Genomic DNA, 20,238 nt, shown 5'->3' with positions numbered 1-20,238 from the left:
GATTGTTCCAGTATGCCCCTTGGGGTCTCAGATGAAGATATCTTTTTATTGCCAGTTGTGAGCACGGTAGCAGTGAGAGCGAACGGGATTTCCTCCCCTTCCAATTCTTCGTCTCGATTCTGCCCTGGAGTTGTATGTCGAATCCTGGAGAGGGCGTCTGCATGGACATTCTCGGCCCCTCTTTTGTAGATAATCTTATAATTGTACTTCACCATCCGGGCCACCCATCATTGTTCCAGAGCCCCCAATTTGGCATTTTCCAGATGAGCCAGTGGGTTGTTGTCAGTTCGCACTACCACCTTGGAGCCCGCTAGGTACTCTGCAAATTTCTCCATCATAGCCCACACCACTGCGAGGAGCTTGAGCTTAAAAGAGGTGTAATTGTCAGGGTTACGCTCGGAGTCATGGAGTGAGCGACTTCCATATGCGATCACCCTCTCCCGGCCATCCTGAACCTGTGACAACACAGCCCCCAGCCCGTGAAGACTCCCGTCAGTGTGCAAGATGAACGGCTGAGAGAAATCCGCATAAGCCAACACTGAGGCATCCTAGAGTGCAGTCTTGAGGTCTCGGAAAGCCTCTTCCTGAGGGTGTTGCCACTGGATTTTTCGCCCATTGGTCCCAGCGGGAGCCCCCTTCAGTAGGTCGTGCAGGGCTCAAGCTCGACACGCAAAATTCTTTACGAAGCAACGGTAATATCCGGCTAACCCCAGAAAGCCCGCACATCTTTCACCGTCTCGTGGGTAGGCCATTCCTGAATAGCAGCAACCTTCTCCCGGGACGGCCTCACACCCTCTGCCGAAATGACATGACCCAGATACTCAATCTGAGAGCGAAATAGGTGGCATTTCTGTGGCTTCACCTTCAACCCGTACTTTGGCAACCGGCTGAGTACCTGTCCCAACCGCTTCAGGTGGTCCTCGAAGGTGGCGGCATAGACAATGATGTCGTCCAGGTAGATCAACGTGGCCTCAAAATTGAGATCTCCCAGACATCGCTCCATCAATCGCTGAAAGGTCCTGGGGCGTTGGCCAGCCCAAACGGCATCCGATTGAACTCAAACAGTCCCATGGGCAATATGAACGCCGTCTTGGCCCTATCTTCCTCTGACATGGGCACCTGCCAGTACCCACTGGCCATGTCCAGGGTCAAAAAATATGTTGCCTTCCCCAAGGCGGACAGGGATTCTTCTATGCGGGGCAGCGGGTATGAGTTCTTAATAGTGCAAGCATTCAGTTTATAATAATCAACAAAGAATCGTAGTGTACCATCTTTCTTCCTGACCAACACGATTGGGGCCGCCCAGGGGCTTTGACTTTCCCGTATCACCCCTTTTCGCAGCATTTGGGCCAGCAAAGTTTTCACCTCTTGATAGAGTTGTGGCGGAATCTGTCCAAATCGTTCCCGGATAGGGGCCGCTCCTGCTGTGGGGATTTCATGAGTGATGGCGGTGGTACACCCAAAATCATCCTCATGACTAGCAAATACTTCATGGTACTGTCCCAGCAATGTTTTTATCTGTGAGAGTTGGGCCGCAGTTAATCCACAAAGCTCGGCCCGCATCTGCTCCAAAATATTTTGGCCCTTCTCTTGTGCCGAGACTTCGTGGGCCTGTAAGGTTCATATTGTTACTTCCCAAGGATCCTCGGGGTGTACTCGTAATTGAACCGCCGGAGCTGGCAGCACTTCTTCTAAAGGCCTTACTAGTTTGGCCAGTACAGTCCGTGCTTTCAGAACGGTGTCTCGGTCTTCGAGGTTAACGCAGCATACCAGGACGGCTCCTTTTTGCACGGTAGCCAGGGAACGAGCCACCAGTATGCCAGGAGGTAAGCGCTCCAAGCGACACGGCTCCACCTGCACCTCCACACCCTCCAAAGGTATCGGGGCTCGAATGGGCAGGGCCACCACAGTCTGTCCAGGAGGTAACACAAGCAGGTGAGTCGCTGGCGTGATGACCTTACCCAGAGCCTTGCCTTCCTGGCGATCCTGATGTACCTGTGCTCCCCGCACCAGCTGCTGGAATACCTGTCCCTGGGCTGTGCGAGAACCCCACTGATTCAGTATCCTCTGTGTAGGGTCATTGAGCAGTAGGTTGCCGAACTCTCGTAGAACATTCATGCCTAGGGTGACGGGGTGTTGCTTAGCTTCTCCTTGAGTCAGTACCACCCCTCTGCGACCATGGGATTTACCGCACAGCGTCACTTGCACCCACACCACCCCGGCAACTGGGACCAGTAGTTGGTTGGCAGCTACTAGTCTGATCACGGGCCCCCACTGAGGCCTTGCTGCTTCCGGGAAGTTCTGTTGCAAGTAAGTTGCGGGCATAGTGGTTACTTGTGACCCCGTGTCCACCAGGCACCGGACGGCCCGGCCCTCCAATTCTGCCCAAACCACCGGACATTTTGCTACCAAATCTTCGGGACTTCCACCACCCCTAGTTGTGGTTTTCGGCTCCGATCGGCGTCCCTCCAGCCCGGAGCCCTTTAGTTTAATGGCCGCCGGGGTGGGTACCTTCTCGGGCAAAGTGGCCTGTTTCTCCACGCTCAAAACACTGGACCTGTGTAGGCTGACCACCCCGCGGGGAGCGTGATCCCCTAGAGCCGGGGTTAAAGCTAGGTCGTCTAGTCCCGGTCTCGGTTCTTCTCTTTACTTCGGCCAACTTGTCCTTAATACTTTTCAGCTCTTGCTTCATCTCTTCCACCCACTAAAGCTCCTCGACTACACTCGCGGAGGTCTCCACACCTCGGACTTTCCCCACGGGGACTGCCATCCCCTGCTCCTGCTCTCGAGCACGTGCCTGACTCCCCACCTCTGAAAAATCTACTCGGGGATTCATTCTGATCTGTTCCCGCAGTGCCTGTTTGACTAATGGATCTCGCAAACCAGTCACCAGTAGGTCACGTAGGGTAATGTCAACAGGTCCTGCCCCTACCCCGTCCTTTCTTTCTATAGCCGTATGCAATTCTTGAAGGACATTCATATACTCTGTGATCGTCTCCCCCTCTATTTGCATCCGACTAAACAAACGGGTTCTTAACTCTCCCACATTAGTAGGGTCCCCATGGGTCTGTTCTACTATCTGTAACACTTTTTCAAAAGTCTTGCGGTGCCCTGGAGGTTTCAACATCACTGACCTCCGCGCCTCCCCGTTCAGTGCCATGAGTGCCACCTTGGCCTCCAGATCAGGGGTCATGGGGTGCATCCGAAAGAGCCCCCACATCCGCTCTATCCAGCTCCAAAACATAGTATTGGAGCCAGAAAATCTAGGCAGGTTGTTCAGCATGGCCTCCAATGATATGCTGGTACGGAGACCCTCATCATTTGTAGCGTTTACAGCTCTACCTTGATCTGGGGCACCACTGTCTCGCTTGGAGACTGCATCCTGCCGACTACGCCAAGTGTAGGGTTCAGCAGGTTCGCAGGATGCAGTGATGAGACACAAGACTGACTGTGGTTTGTGGAATAAACTTTTATAAAACTGTAGCCGCTGGGGCTATATTGAGCAAACCAAAAGTGTTAAGAACAAACTAGTCCACGCAGGGACTCAACAATCCTAACAACACTTCCTTATTGTAATGCGATTAACCCGGTTTGCCCCGGTGCTATAGGCCACGTATGACCAAACTACGGGTCCATATCTCCTATATTAAACTTATCCTTCCATGGGTCTGTTAGGATCACAAGCGTGGCCGCGTAGGGGTAGCTGATGCGGCTGCCTTGATGCCTCGATATTCCGGGACGGAACTGGGCTCGACAGGCCCTGAAGAGACGATACCGGTGGGGTGCAACAGGCCCTGAAGAAACAATGCCAGTGGGGCGCAACAGGCCCTGAAGGAATGGTGCCGGTGGGGCGCAACAGGCCCTGAAGAGATGATGCCGGTGGGGCACACCAGGCCCTGAAGAAACTGGGCCGGTGGAGCGCAACAGGCCCTGAAGAGACGATGCCGGTGGGGCGCAACAGGCCCTGAAGAGACGATGCCGGTGGAGCACACCAGGCCCTGAAGAAACGATGCCGGTAGGGCACAACAGGCCCTGAAGAAATGATGCCCGTGGGGCGCAACAGGCCCTGAAGAAACGATGCCGGTGGGGCACAACAGGCCCTGAAGAAATGATGCCGGTGGGGTGCAACAGGCGTCTCCTTGTGGCTCTCGTCCCACAGTGGAGTTATGACGCAGTCTCTAAATATAACCGTTCACCAACCTCTGCTTGGGGCCCCTTAGCAAACTGGACGGGGGCCTCTCCTGCCGCCTTTAGCGAGGTGGCACCTCCTGGGCCCGGTGATGACTGGGCCGCAGCTGAGGGAGAAGGCAGGGGGCAGTGTCCTGACCGCTGTAAAGGAATGGTCTGTCATCGCAGCGGTCAGTAGAGGTTGTGGACTTGCCACAACAGGGTGGGAAACAGCGGAGGCGGCAGTACGCGACCGTATGAGGGGAGCGGCCGCTGGTGACTGGCTCTCAGGTCTCACGTGTCAGTGAGTCTGCAGCTTTCCTTTCACAGGCCCCTGTCGGTCTCTCCACAACACACCATCCGCTCCCTCGGTTCTCTCTCACATGGCTCCCTGTCTGTTGTCCGGCTCTCTGTCAACTGCCACTTCAGCGCGCCCCCTGCTCCCTTTAAACTTGCCCCGCCCCCTGTTTCCCTGACAACTTCAGTCAAGTCTTTCCTTTTACTGCCCTCCCAGTATCGTTCCCTCAGGAACCCTGATGGCGGTCCCCTGGGTACCTGCCCATTCACTGTCTGGGAGTCCTCCCCACATGCGCACATGTGCTTCATCTCATGGTTGTGAGCCATCGCTAGTGTGCATGCGTAACTCACCATGGCTGCAGGCCATTGCTGTGCGCATGTGTGCCTTACTGTTATGAATGGGTCACCGAGGAGGAAAAAACCTAAACATGCTAAGCCCAGAAAAACCAGAGAGGTTGGTAACTATGCAGATTGCAGATCCCTGATCCTAACCTCACAACTAGCAGCAGCCGTGGAGCGTACCTACTATGAACCTAGACGCCTCGTCACGGCCGGAGGACTAAATATGCCTAAAGCAAGAAAAGGGGAAAACAAACTGCCCCAGAGCAGACCCCAAAGGAATAGACAGCCCCCACACATGTATTGATGGTGAAACAAGATGAAAACACAAACACAGGCAGGAAAATTGGCTGAGCAAATGATGGGGCCCAAACTAACTAGAAAGGAGAGGAAAGGAAAGACACTGTCTGCAATCTACCCAAAACCCTACAAAATAATGTCCAACACTTCTGATAACAAAATTAACCCTGAAGTCACTAGACTTCTCCCACTATATCAGCACTCTGAAATATTCTGAGACAGAGCAAAAAGAGGCCAATCTAATAAGGGACAAAAAGCAAATTGGCAAATACAGATAAATAAGAGTGGAAATTCAGCACAGCCCCAGCTGGGGCTGGCTGACCACACAAAAAAACTGAATAGACCCACAAAATCAAGTGTGAACATTAGCAGAGAAACTTAGCTTGAGCTGACTGGAACAGAGCTGAGAACCAAGACCTGACAAGTAGAAGGAATCACCAGCCCAGAGTAGGGCGTCGGCTGTCTTAAATCCTATCTGAGATTCCTGAGGTCCAATAGTCATCCTCATTATCAGGTGGCAGATCTCTACTGATTAAATCAGCCTCACTACCTCCTGTTACCACCAGAGGGAGCCTGGAAGGAGAACTCACAACTGGTAGACCAGAAAATGAACTCACAACAGTACCCCCCCTTGAGGAGGGGTCACCGAACCCTCATCCACGCCACCAGGCCGATCAGGATGGGCCCAGTGAAAAGCACGAACCAATCTATTGGCATGAATATCAGAGGCAGAGACCCAATAATTATCCTCCTGGCCATAACCCTTCCATTTGACCAAATACTGGAGTCTCCATCTAACCAAACGAGAATCCAATATTTTCTCTACCTCATATTCCACATTGCCTTCAACCAACACAGGGTCAGGAGGTGCTGCCATAGGAACCACTGGCTCAACAAACCTCTTCAACAGAGATTTGTGATATACGTTATGGATCGTCAGCGTAACTGGAAGAGCCAATCGAAAAGAAACAGGATTAAGAATCTCCAAAATCTTATAAGGTCCAATAAATCTTGGCTTAAATTTTGGAGATGCAACCTTCATAGGAATATTCTTAGACGACAACCAAACCATTTCACCCACTTTAAACTGGGGACCAATGGTCCTATGCCGGTTGGAAAATCGCTGGGCCTTTTCCTGAGAGAGTGACAACTTATCCACCACTTGGTCCCATATCTGCTGCATTCTCTCAACCACAGTGTCCACACCTGGGCAGGACGAAGATTCCACTTGCCCTAAAGAGAATAGAGGATGAAACCCAAAATTACAGAAAAAGGGTGACATCAAAGTGGCAGAACTAGCTCTATTGTTCAGCGCGAATTCGGCCAAGGGCAAAAATGAGACCCAATCATCCTGATCAGCAGATATAAAACATCTTAAATAAGATTCCAAGGTCTGGTTTGTTCTCTCAGTCTGTCCATTGGTCTGGGGATGAAACGCGGAGAAGGATAACTGAATTCCCAGACTGTAACAAAAGGCTTTCCAGAATCTGGAAACAAACTGAACTCCTCTGTCGAACACAATGTTCTCAGGAATCCCATGTAACTGAACCACCTGTTGTAAAAACAAGGGCACCAACTCAGCGGAAGATGGCAACTTTGGGAGTGGTACAAGATGGACCATCTTCGAAAATCTATCACAAATCACCCAGATAACAGTCATTCTCTGAGAGACAGGAAGATCAGAAATAAAATCCATTGAGATATGGGTCCATGGCCTCTTGGGCACCGGCAGGGGCATCAGCAACCCACTAGAACGAGAACAGGGTTTAGACCGAGAACAAGTCCCACAGGACTGTACAAAATTCCTGACATCACGAGATAAGGCAGGCCACCAAAAGGACCGACTCACCAAATCTCTGGTACCAAAAATACCTGGATGACCAGCCAATGCGGAGCAATGAATTTCAGACATCACTCTCTTTCTCCACTGGTCAGGAACATACAATTTTCCCATAGGGCAACGCTCAGGTTTATCCTCCTGAAATTCCTCCAGGGCGCGTCTCAAATCGGGCGAAATAGCAGAAAGAACTACCCCCTCACCTAGGATGGTAGTAGGCTAGGTCACATTAAGAGAATCGGCAAAGAAACTCCTAGAATGGGCGTCTGCCTTAACATTCTTAGTGCCCGGAAGAAAAGAGACCACAAAATTAAAACATGTGAAAAACAAGGCCCATCTAGCCTGTCTAGGATTCAAGCGTTTGGCCGACTCCAGATAAATCAAATTCTTGTGATCGGTGAGGACCACAACTTGGTGTCTAGCTCCCTCCAACCAATGTATCCACTACTCAAATGCCCATTTCATGGCCAACAATTCCCGATTCCCCACGTCATAGTTGCGTTCAGATGGGGAGAACTTTCGAGAAAAGAAGGCACAGGGATTCATCTTAGAAGTCACAGGGTCTTTTTGGGACAAAACAGCTCCTGCACCAATCTCAGAAGCATCTACCTCCACCTGAAATGGAAGTGAGACATCAGGTTGCCGTAAAACCGGAGCAGAAGTAAATCTCCGCTTAAGCTCCTGAAATGCTGAGACAGCCTCAGGAGACCAATTCAGCACATCAGCGCCCTTCTTGGTCAGATCAGTCAGTGGTTTGACAATACCAGAAAAATTACCTATAAATTTACGATAGAAATTGGCAAAACCAAAAAACTTATGGAGGGCCTTCAAAGAAGTAGGCTGAACCCAATCATAAATGGCCTGTACCTTGGCCGGGTCCACTTCAATAGTCGATGGAGACAAAATAAATCCCAAAAATGAAATCCTCTGTACACCAAAGAGGCATTTCGATCCCTTAACAAGCAGGGAATTCTCCCTCAAAATCCGGAACACAGTCCGGTCGTGTTCCACATGAGAATCCCAATCACTAGAAAAGATCAAAATATCATCCAGATAGATGATCAAAAATTTATCCACAAAGTCATGGAAAATATCATTCATAAAGGACTGGAAGACAGAAGGGGCATTAGTGAGCCCAAAAGGCATCACCAGGTACTCAAAATGTCCCTCCGGAGTATTAAACGCCATCTTCCATTCATCCTCGTGCTTGATGCAAATAAGATTATACGCCCCCCTGAGGTCAAGCTTAGTAAACCAGCAGGCACTCTTAACTCTGGAGAATAAATCAGACATCAGAGGTAACGGGTACTGATATTTAACCGTCATCTTGTTACGGGAGCGATAATCAATACACGGTCTTAATGAACCATCTTTCTTGGCCACAAAAAACACCCCAGCACCTAAAGGTGACAAGGATGGTCTAATATGACCCTTCTCCCACGACTCCTTAATATAGGATCGCATAGCATCATGTTCGGGTGCTGATAAGTTGAAAAGCCGACCCTTGGGAAATTTACACCCAGGCATCAACTCAATTGCACAGTCATAACTCCTATGAAGAGGCAAAGATGCAGACTTACTCTCACTAAATACATCAGAAAAATCAGCCAGATAATCAGGAATATCATGAGACTGAGGAAAGGTGGAGAAAACAGGATCGTCCCTAAGAACACACTGACAACCCCAACTCACCACAGACCCAGATTTCCAATCCAAAACTGGATTATGAGTTTGCAACCAGGGAAAACCCAGAACAATAGTATCATGCAAATTATGCAGCACCAAAAATTTACAATTTTCTTGGTGGTCTGGGGTAACTCGCATTATCACCTGGGTCCAAAACTGAGGTTTATTCTCCGCCAAAGGAGTAGCATCAATACCCCTCAAAGGAATAGGCGTCCGCAGAGGCATCATGGAAAAACCACAATGTTTAGCAAAGTCCAAATCCATCAGATTCAACGCTGCTCCTGAATCCACAAAAGCCTTAGTGGAAAATGTGGATAAGGTGCAGATCAGAGTAATTGCCAAAAGGAACTTAGGTTGTACACTGCCTACAGCAAATGTGTGTGCAAAACGTTTGTCTCGTTTAGGGCAGACAGAAATAGTATGAGAGGCATCTCCACAGAAAAAACACAGCTTATTACGCCTTCTAAACTCCTGACGTTGCGCCCTAGACAAAACCCCATCACATTGCATAGGTTCAGACATTTGTTCAAAAGGTGGCATCGCCTCCCATGTAGATTTACGTTCATGTAATACGCCAATGAACTTGAATGGCTAATGACATGGAATCATCCAGACCAGAGGGAACAGGAAATCCCACCATAACATCTTTTACGGTCTCTGATAAACCCTTCCGAAAGAGAGCTGCCAAAGCACTATCATTCCATGTAGTAAGGACCGCCCACTTTTGGAATTTTTGTCAGTATAACTCTGCAGAATCCTGACCCTGGTTTAATGCCAACAGGGTTCTCTCAGCTTGATCAACAGCATTAGGTTCATCATACAACAAACCCAAGGCTTGAAAAAATGCATCCACATTAGTTAGAATAGGATTTTCAGGTGTCAGAGAAAAAGCCCAATCCTGGGGATCGCCGCGCAGCAAGGAGTTGACAATTTTAACCTGCTGCGCAGAGCTCCCCGATGACTTAGGCTTCAAGGCAAGAAACAATTTACAATTATTCTTAAAATTCTGAAATTTAGACCGATCCCCAGAAAACACATCAGGAGTAGGGATCTTAGGTTCAGCAGCATGTGACTGAATGAGGTAGGTGGAAATTCCCTGCACTTCAGCAGCAAGTTGCTCCACATGCTCAGACAATTGCTTAATCTCCATTAGAGAAAAAAAAATCCTCCTACGGCCCCAGAGGAAAAAATACTGACACTTTTTTTTTTAACAACTTTTTCCTGCTTTTGAGTACCCTAGAATCTGCGGTATGGCTGGTGATTCTGTTATGAATGGGTCACCGAGCAGGAAAAAACCTAAACATGCTAAGCCCAGAAAAACCAGAGAGGTTGGTAACTATGCAGATTGCAGATCCCTGATCCTAACCACACTACTAGCAGCAGCCGTGGAGCGTACCTACGATGAACCTAGACGCCTCGTCATGGCCGGAGGACTAAATAAGCCTAAAGCAAGAAAAGGGGAAAACTAACTGCCCCAGAGTAGACCCCAAAGGAATAGACAGCCCCCACACATGTATTGACGGTGAAACAAGATGAAAACACAAACACAGGCAGGAAAATAGGCTGAGCAAATGATGGGGCCCAAACTAACTAGAAAGGAGAGGAAAGGAAAGACACTGTCTGCAATCTGCCCAATACCCTACAAAATAATGTCCAACACTTCTGATAACAAAATTAACCCTGAAGTCACTAGACTTCTCCCACTATATCAGCACTCTGAAATATTCTGAGACAGAGCAAAAAGAGGCCAATCTAATAAGGGACAAAAAGCAAATTGGCAAATACAGATAAATAAGAGTGGAAATTCAGCACAGCCCCAGCCGGGGCTGGCTGACCACACAAAAAACTGAATAGACCAACAAAATCAAGTGTGAACATTAGCAGAGAAACTTAGCTTGAGCTGACTGAAACAGAGCTGAGAACCAAGACCTGACAAGCAGAAGGAATCACCAGCCCAGAGTAGGGCGTCGACTGTCTTAAATCCTATCTGAGATTCCTGAGGTCCAATCGTCATCCTCATTATCAGGTGGCAGATCTCTACTGATTAAATCAGCCTCACTACCTCCTGTTACCACCAGAGGGAGCCTGGAAGGAGAACTCACAATTGGTAGACCAGAAAATGAACTCACAACACCTTACCTCATGACTGCATGCTGTTGCTGGGTACGCGTCTCTGCTCTGCCTGCTGCAATCCTCTCTATGGTCCCGGAGGACCGAATCCAGCAATCCTCTCTATGGTCCTGGAGGACCAGACTCAGTGGTCCTCTCTATGGTCCTGGAGGACCCGACACAGCGATCCTCTCTATGTTCCAGGAGGACCTGATCCAGCTATCCTCTCTATGGTCCAGGAGGACCTCATCCAGCAATCCTCTCTATGCTTCTAGAGGACCTGACCTAGAAGTCCTCTCTATGATCCTGTAGGAACGACCCGGAAGTCCTCCCCCATGGTCCTGACCCGGAAGTCCAGGTGCTAATGCCCTATATCAGACCGCCCCTTCCTATGGTTGGGGCCTGAGTATTGTGTTGCTTCCCTGCTAGGCTGTTTGGTCTGCTCGGTTGCTCCCTGTATTCTCCTTTAGCACTAGCCCTGTCTTGTACTCTGTGCTTTGCCATGTACCTGGTTCTGTGCTCTGGCATATGCTTTGCTTTTCCCTTGTACCCGGCTCTGTGCCTCAGCATACGTCCCGCTACCTGTCTGTACTTTGCTCTATGTCTCTGACCTGGCTCTGGGCTCTAGCATATGCAACACTTCTGTTTCTTGTACCCAGCTCTGTGCTTCAGCCTGCGTTCCGCTCCTTGTTCTGTGTTTTACTTTGCCTTGTTTCTCCACGTGCCCTTTGCACGCGCCTGGCCTTGCCTCGTCCACCTGTTTGTGTCTCAGCTGTGCCCCCCTTAGCCATGCCCGCCTGCTTGTGCTTCAGCCGTGCTCGTTGGCCAGTGACTTAGCTGTGTCCGCCTGTTGTTCCTCAGCCGTGCTCGCCTCAGTCTTGCCTGCCTGTCTGAGCCTCAACCCGACCAGCTAGCCAGTGCCCCAGCTGTGCTCTGTGCTTCCTTGCACTCATACTGTCCCTGCACTGTGCTTTGGATGCCCTCTTGGCACGTGCAGGCCTTAGCCTGCTCCTTGGCATACCTTCCCGTGACTCTCTAAAGCGCAGGTCCTGCCATGAACCCTGGCGTGCCTCCTAGCATGCACAGGCCCTAGCCTGTACCCTGGCATGCACTCTAGCACGCTCAGGCCCTAGCTTGAACCCTGGCGTGCCCTCTAGCATGCACAGGCCCTAGCCTGAACCCTGGTGTGCCTCCTAGTACGCGCAGGCCCTTGCCCTAGCCTGAACCCTGGCGTGTCCTCTAGCACGCACCCGGCCTTGAACTTTGAACCCTGGCGTGTCTCCTAGAACTCTCCCTGCCTTGGACCCTGGTGTCCCTAGCATGCACCCAGCCTTGCACCCTGCCTTGCACCTTGGTGTGTCTCTTAGCACGCATCCTGCCTAGAACCCTGCCTTGGACCTTGGCATGTCACCTAACACGTACCATGTCTTGAACTCTGGTGTGCCTCCTTGCCTGAACCCTGGCTTGCCTGCCGGATGCCCGGAGCCTGCCGATCGCTGCCAGATGTCCGGAGCCTGATGACTGCGGCCTGATGTCCGGAGCTGATGTTCGCAGCCTGATGTCCGGAGCCTGTCGATCGTTGCCAGATGTCCGGAGTCCGATGCCATCTAGCCCTTGCTGGAACCCTGGCGTGCCACCTAGCACATATCATGCCATGGACCTTGGCGTGCCCATGCACGCACCTTGCTATGTTTCTCTTTGTCCTTGTAACTATGTCTTGTTCCTGATTAAACCCTGAGACCACGCTTTATTGAAGAAATCCTGTGACCACGCTTTGTTATGTCTTGTGCCCTGCACGTTCCCTGTTGCCAGACACTCACACCCGTGTCTTCCTTGAGCTGTCCGTCTGGTTGCAGCAGTCATGGTGGCTCACCCCCTTGGTCTTGCCCCTGACACTCCCTGTATAGGGGGTGGTTCCTCACAAGATCAGCTCACCCTAGGTGGGTGGGTGCCACGACCCAGAGGGTCCACTCTAGAAAATGACTCAACTTAAGCTGACTCCATCACGTGTGCAAACTGTAAAGCGCTGCGGAATATGTTAGCGCTATATAAAAATAAAGATTATTATTATTATAGTTATGAACAATGATTTTTTTCAGTAATTTTGACCTATTTGTTGTTTACTTCACAATAAAAAGAAGACCAAATGTTCACAGTTGTAGGCATGTTCTTTACATGAACTGATGCAAACCCTCAAAAAAATAGTGAAATTCCAGGTTGAGGTAGCAAAAAATTAAAAATGGCAAAGGGAGTGAATACTTTTGAAAGCAACTGTAAGAGCAGAATAAGGGCTGTTGCTGCAGTTGCATCTTCCTTTTTATTTTCTTGGTATGTCCGAGTCACTTGGTAGACACATATAATGATATCTAAAAGCAACTGCAGCACTTTCTGATACTCAGCAGTGAGAGTAGAGAAAATGTAGCTGGTTGACAGTAACAATTGGCAAGTGTCTGGCTTATCACCCAGCAATCCATTAAGCGCTCAATATATATAGTTGTTATTAAAGGTCCTATAATAACTATTTCAAAGTAACTTTACTTTCAACAGATTATTCACATCGAACAAGACAAGGCTGACATTGGCTTTTGCATGTCAGATGGATAGAATTTCTTCTCCTGTTCATTACAAGTGTCTTATCAATGATATTTAACAAATGATTTATATTAACTATAGCACATTTTTAAAGTGAACATTTCTAAGACCAGCAAAATTATAAAGTTTTTTTTTTAGAAAAAGAAATAAATTCAATACTTTCTACCAGACATACCAGTGTAGCACCCTAATAGTAAAGTACAAGCTGACTACAGATGGCCATACTCCATATATAAAAAGAAAAAAAATCACAGTATAATGTGCTTGCTCAAAATGACAAATCAGCCGTTTTCGGTTAATCAATGTCATGCATGTTTAGTTTAAGCTGACAACGACCAAACAACTGACTGAGTGAAACTTTGAAACAATATTTTAGTTGACGAAATTGACATTTTGGCCTGAAATTTAACTTATGTGCATGGATAACTTAAAGAGTACCATGTGCATATGTATAGATATTTATTTTTAAATGCTGTTTTTGTTTTTTGCTTAATTTGGTGTTTTCTTTTGTTCCCACACCTTTTCCTTACTGAGATATGGTTCTCTCTTCCATGCATGTACAGTAAGTCTAGTCTTGTGGGCAAAGGAACGTGATTCTCAACTGTTCTATGTGGGGATCTTCTTGAGAACCATACAGGAAGGATAGAGCCATATCTCAGGAATGGAGAAGCGAAAAAATAAGTTAATGCTAAAATCAGGAGAACATATTTTTGAGAGGTCATAAGATGGAAAAATTACAGCTAGTTCTTACATCAATGACAATTCATGTCAAGAAAGAAAATGATGCTATTGAAGCATCTTGAGCTATTCAGCATCAGGTATGAGTACTTAAGTACATGTGTAGAGGGGTCATCGTGGCTATCCTGTATATGTATATATGTTGTTGACTGCCAGTGTAATATTGTAATTCTGCTGCACATTGTAGATAATAGGGACAGTGCAGTGTACAGTTTACACACTAGATGGGGCACAGAGTTCTTTAGTATGAGACATTGTGTAATTAGTTAACATTGGAGGGGTTAGTTGGGGAGTAAGGTAGCAGAATTTCCTGGTTTAGAGTAGTTAGGGCAGGGAGCCCTTAGTGCTCGGATGGGTGACATGCCCGAGCTACCCAACACCCTGCAACATTAAACGGTCTGTGTGAAAAACCTGACATGTGCGCATCACCATTGAATACAATGGGTGTGCGTCTGTCCATATTTGCAACCCTTAAAAAACTGACCACATACAGACCCAAAAAAGGACGTGTGGAGGGGGACTAAACAGAACGGCTTACCAAGAGCAATGTTTTCTATGTTAGCAATCATTTTGTGCACATAACACTGCAGTCAGCCTATTTAAACAATCTGTTAAAAGACTGCTGATCGGCGTTCGTTTGAAAGCTGCATGTAAATGCATTCTTTGCTGCAGGTACTACATAGGTGAAATCCTCTCTATTTGGTGATGTTTTCATCCCTTTTTATTCTTAATCTTGTCCAAATGCCACATTGACTTTACTGCTTGTCTCTACAGACTTACTTTCCCTCTGGTCCCCAAAATAAAAAATAAAAAATCTGCCCTTACTGAGTACTAAATAAGCTCTAAGCTGTGACCCTGAACAATTGCTCCTCACTATACTTTCTACACAAAAAATTACCCCCACGCAGTCTCTTAGAATTTATGTTCTCCAAACTGTACTCCTATAAAATATTGTCTCCACACTGTCCCACCTATGTACTATGACCACCATTCCATCACCCCTTATGAACTATAATAGCCACACTGCCTCCTTTATGAATTTTATCCACCACACTATCCTCCTTTATGAATTACACCCACCACATCATCTCCCCTTATGAACTATGGCTGCTACATCATCCCCCCATTATAAATTATAGTCATCACAAAGTCCCAATCTCCCCTTTATCCTTTATAGCTGCCACATTGTACTACTTTATCAACAATAACTGTCACACTTTCCCTCTCATGAACTATATGGCCATCCACACAGCGTGCCAACCATCCACACTGTTCCTGCATTACCTATGTCCTCCACACTGTACCCATCCTCATGCCACCCCCTCTCCAAACTGTGCTGTCATGCTATGCCTTTCTGTACTCTACCACCAACGCTGTCCCTCAAACTCACTCCTACATCGAAAGTGTTTTATATCTTCAGCTCCACTAAAAAGCGCTTACCCTTTCCTGCATCTTCGCAACCTCTGTAGTGCTGCAGCAATGTCAGCAACTTGAGGAGGTGACCTCATACCACTGAAGCGATGTCAGAAGAATAAAAGCTAATGACACTGAACATTGCGCATGTAGCTGTTTAGTTCTCTCCTGTGTCTTCTGCTGTGTTGGAGAGCTGGCATCTTCATTTGAAGTCATGCACCCCCTCTCTCTGCAAAGACACGTTTTTTGCTATTAGGTCTGGTGGAAGACAGGTGGATATGATTTTTTTTTATCTCACTCTGGCACCACCCTCCTCAACCTGCCACCCTAGGCACTGGACCTCCGGTGCCTATTGTCAAATATGGCCCTGGATGTAGTCCATCCTTTTTTTTACATTGGAAAAACAGAATTTTTGAGAAAAACACCACTGCAGTTTTCTGAACCAAAGTCAGAAGTGGATAGGAAATATCAAGAAAGTAATAATACTTTCTGCTGAATCTACGTTACGCTTTGGCTCAAATAGCTGTATTGAAAATCACCCTCAAAGAGATGATTCTGAAGCAGAAAAACATGACTTCAAAAACTCATGCCCTAACTGTCCACAGGTGGTGCGCTGTATTGGAGCTTAGCCCATTATCTGGAGAAAGGAATTCAGGTATATGTGCTTGCAGGGCCATTGACAGTAATAATGCCATCAGAGTCACGGTGTTCTCTGTTGGATGTAATTTTCTTCTGTCTTAAAGCCCACTTCAAATAGGCGTATACAACAAAGCACATGGCGACTCTGTCTGTATCATTACAGTCAATGGCCCCGTCAGCGCATACGACCGAATCCTGTTTTCCAGGACTTCAAATATAAGCCCAACGAAGCAACTGACATTAGGGTAAGATGCGATGTGAACCTAGCTTTAGGCTATGGAAACTTCATGAAATCCCATTATTTAGTAACTCTCTGATCACATATCAGAATTTCACAGAATTTAATTGCATTCAATACTTGATGCGACAAAATGAAGAATACGGTATAGAAAAGTGCTTGTCTTACTTTTATAGTTCATGGCTAGTGTAGCAAATGGTGTCTATTTTCCGAAATGACCAGGTTCAAAGAGAAAAGCAGCTTAAAAAAACCTAATAATGGATTATGCCGGATTTGTGTCCTGTGTCTGAAATAGAATCTTTTTAATGATCAGAATTTGCACGAAGAGAATAATCAATGTGTTAAAGGCATAGTCTGAAAAGAGCTGTCAGTCATCCCCTTGTACTTTTATCTTCAAGCAGATTATTACTTTTCCCTTGCTCTATAATGCAGCTCATTTTAGGTTACCTTTAATCTGTGCATCAAGTGTCAATCACGTTTATTTTTAAAGGCATTGATGAACTGCACAATGCACGGAGACCTGGGATATATTGGAACTTTTCTAATTGTATTCATTATTTAGAGTGTTCCTACACCGGCTCACCCAAGCAGAAATTGGCTCCAGAATCTAGCTAAGTCAAAACTAATTGAATTCTGGTTTATTTCATTAAAATGTCATTTGTAAGACACAGACGCACAGCACACAATTAGGTTATGCTGCATTGAAAATTGATGATATCTGTTTGTTTTCTCCATTTAAATATGGATATCGCTAGATTAACTTTTTTTGTTACAAATTAATGGTGTAATGTGCTCCTTGTTTTCTTTTTCAGGAACACAATTTCTCAAGAGATTCTAAATGTTTGCCAGCAGGCTTCTGATAACAGAAATACATACATTTGGTTTATTTTCCTAAATCACTTGACTCAAGTTTGGATATAAAGACGGATATTTTCCAGGTATAACTTTACTACCTGAAATTGTTTAGAAAAAGCAAACAGACATTTTGCTTTGCTGCATTTTTATTGCACACAATGGAAATTTGACTTATTTATGGATTTAAAGGGAACATGTCAGAAAATTCAGGCTGTCTGAAAGCAAGGAAGCACAAATCAGGGGATACTTCCTTATTGGAAGGATCTATGTTTTTCTATGCAACTCTTTGTTAAATAGGGGCTGAAACTCAGATGACTAGTCACAAAGGCGGGTTCTCTCCATCACTGAGCTTGGTTGAGATATCTCTCCACACGTCATGACACAGCTGACAGGTGACCCCGGACCAGGGGCTCCTTCTGTGTCCCTAATACTATGGGATGCCCTAGCTCGCCCTGTTCCCTGGGATACTTTAGATGGTGAATATGCCGGGGTCTCCGCCCTTGACAAAATGACAATTAGATTGCATAAAGATTTACATAGAGGATGTAGCCCCTACTAAAATAATACTAGGCATATACAGATACAGTTTAGCATAATATTTGCTTAAAATGCGACATTTATTTAATATGCACATGAAGACACTTGGTGTGGCCTAAGGTGCACCGTCAACACCTAACATTTGAAAATTAAAGGGAATCTGTTACCAGGTTTTCCCCATATAAAGTAGAGCTAGAACCTATATGCCTCTGTGACAGCACTCTGAAAGCTGTATATATATATATATATATATATATATATATATATATATATATCCCCAATCCCCTAAGCAAGGCACAAAAAACAGCTTTTAATATACCCACAGACGGCGCAGTCTGGTCCGCTGGACATCTTTTGTCTTGATCCGGCGTCCTTCTCTTCTTACAATCATCGTCCTCCTTAACTGCTTCATGTGGTTGACGCATCCTACGTCATTATCACGACGTTCCCCATTCACGTTCCTGAACAGGCGCACTTCTGTCTGCCGTGCCGAGGGCGGAGCAATGTACTATAGTGTGCATGAGCCAGGAAAGGCAAAAGAGTGCTGATGACAAGTAGGTAAAGCGGCGTATGCAGGGCAGACAGAAGTACGACTATGCAGGAGCGAGATTTGGGGACACCATGATGATGATGTAGGATGCGTCATCCCCATGGAGCAGGGAAGGAAGACGACAATTTTAAGAAGAGAAGAAGAGTTGGATCAAAACCAGAGATGCCCATCAAACCAGACTGCGCCATCTGTTCCTTGAATAGGGGATTGGGGACATACAGACAGCATACCAGAATGCTGTAAAAGAGGCTTATAGATGTTGGCCACACTTTATATGGGAAAAATCCCGTTGACAGGTTCCCTTTAAAACCAATCCTTTGTCTTGATATTGATCCGTTGGTAAGAACAAGGACAGTCTAACATCAGTTCACCTGTCTGCACTTGCTCACCCACACTGAAGGAGCACAACAGCATGCTCTAAGTGTCAGTGCAGGTGTACACACTGTGGCTGTGTTCTGATGCCTGGATCCTGTCACACAACACGTCAAGTACATACACATTACAGCAACAGTAAATGAATACATTAACAGTCATAAACACTATGGAACCGTACGCATTTAATGTAAATAATGTACAAAGAGGGGAGGCATATGACGGACTCTGTCACCTCCTGACACCGACATCAGTACAGAGTGCCACCCAGGAAGACAAGCCGGAGCCTGGAGCAGGTAAGCAAAGATGCAGCGGCGGAGGAATTGCACTTTATTTAGAACATAGGGGAGATTCTAGAGTGCATTGTGCTGTATGGAGAACATGGGGGGTCAGGGGAGGACTCCATATTGAGAACATGGGGGGATGAACTATGTATGGAAAACAGAGGGAGTGGGGGACTTTGTATGGAGAACACTAGGAGGCCACAGTATGGCGAGGACAGTGTGGAGACCATGGAACAAAAGTGAGATAGTGTGGGGTCATTTTTTGTGCAGCGAGCACAGTGGGGGACAATTATTTATTTAGGGGTACAACATGTGGCTTATTTAGTGCATAGTGTGGGAGGTTATTTTTATTCAGGTACACTGTTACTGTTATTTTTAAGGACATCATGTCGCAATGTGCTGCAGAAGATGGGAGAAGATGGAAGCCTACAGAGAAGAGCTGTGGCTGTGATAAGTCACCATGGAGTAAGGTACTTGGAGCTACGACTGCTGATTAACATGATCATTCTGTGCACATAGAAAAGCATTGTTCACTACAGCACATGTGTACACAGGGTAATGTGTTGTTGAGAACAATGATATATGAAAGGAGTCTTTCACCCCCAAAATGCCAATTATTTTTCAAACATTTGTATAGGTGACATAGACCAGGCATATAGAGTTTTCTCTTAGCTCAACCCCTTTACCCCCAAAGGTGGTTTGCACGTTAATGACCGGGTCAATTTTTACAACTCTGACCACTGTCCCTTTATCGGGTAAAAACTCTGGAATGCTTCAATGGATCCTGGAGATTCTGACACTCTGTTCTCGTGACATGTTGTACTTCATGTTAGTGGTAACATTTCATTAATATAATTTGCGTTTATTTGTGAAAAAAATGGAAATTCGGCGAAAATTTTGAAAATGTTGCAATTTTCCAACTTTGAATTTTTATGCCCTTAAATCAGAGAGATTTGGCACACAAAAAACTTAAGTAACATTTCCCACATGTTTACTTTACATCAGCACAATTTTGGATCCAATTTTTTTTTTGTTAGGAAGTTATAAGGGTTAAAAGTTGACCAATGATTTCTCATTTTCACAACACCATTTTATTTTTAGGGGCCACATCACATTTGAAGTCACTTTGAGGGGTCTATATGATAGAAGATACCCAAAAGTGACACCATTCTAAAAACTGCACCCCTCAAGGTGCTCAAAACCGCATTCAAGAAGTTTATTAACCCTTCAGGTGCTTCACAGGAATTTTTTGAATGTTTAAAAAAAATGAACATTTAACTTTTCT

The 20,238-nt window shown here is 46.4% G+C and overlaps 1 protein-coding gene across 7 annotated transcripts in view; it reads right to left on the bottom strand.

Moving 5' to 3' along the window:
* Positions 1 to 20,238, bottom strand: part of ERICH6B (glutamate rich 6B) — a 440,905-nt gene that overhangs the window by 49,370 nt on the left and 371,297 nt on the right. The gene's annotated exons all lie outside the window — the stretch shown is intronic.

The sequence above is a fragment of the Dendrobates tinctorius genome, unplaced genomic scaffold (genome assembly GCF_039654945.1).
Source record: "Dendrobates tinctorius isolate UK_male_01 unplaced genomic scaffold, ASM3965494v1 ptg000064l, whole genome shotgun sequence".
Lineage (NCBI taxonomy): Eukaryota > Metazoa > Chordata > Amphibia > Anura > Dendrobatidae > Dendrobates > Dendrobates tinctorius.
This window is presented reverse-complemented; position numbering and strand designations above follow the sequence as displayed.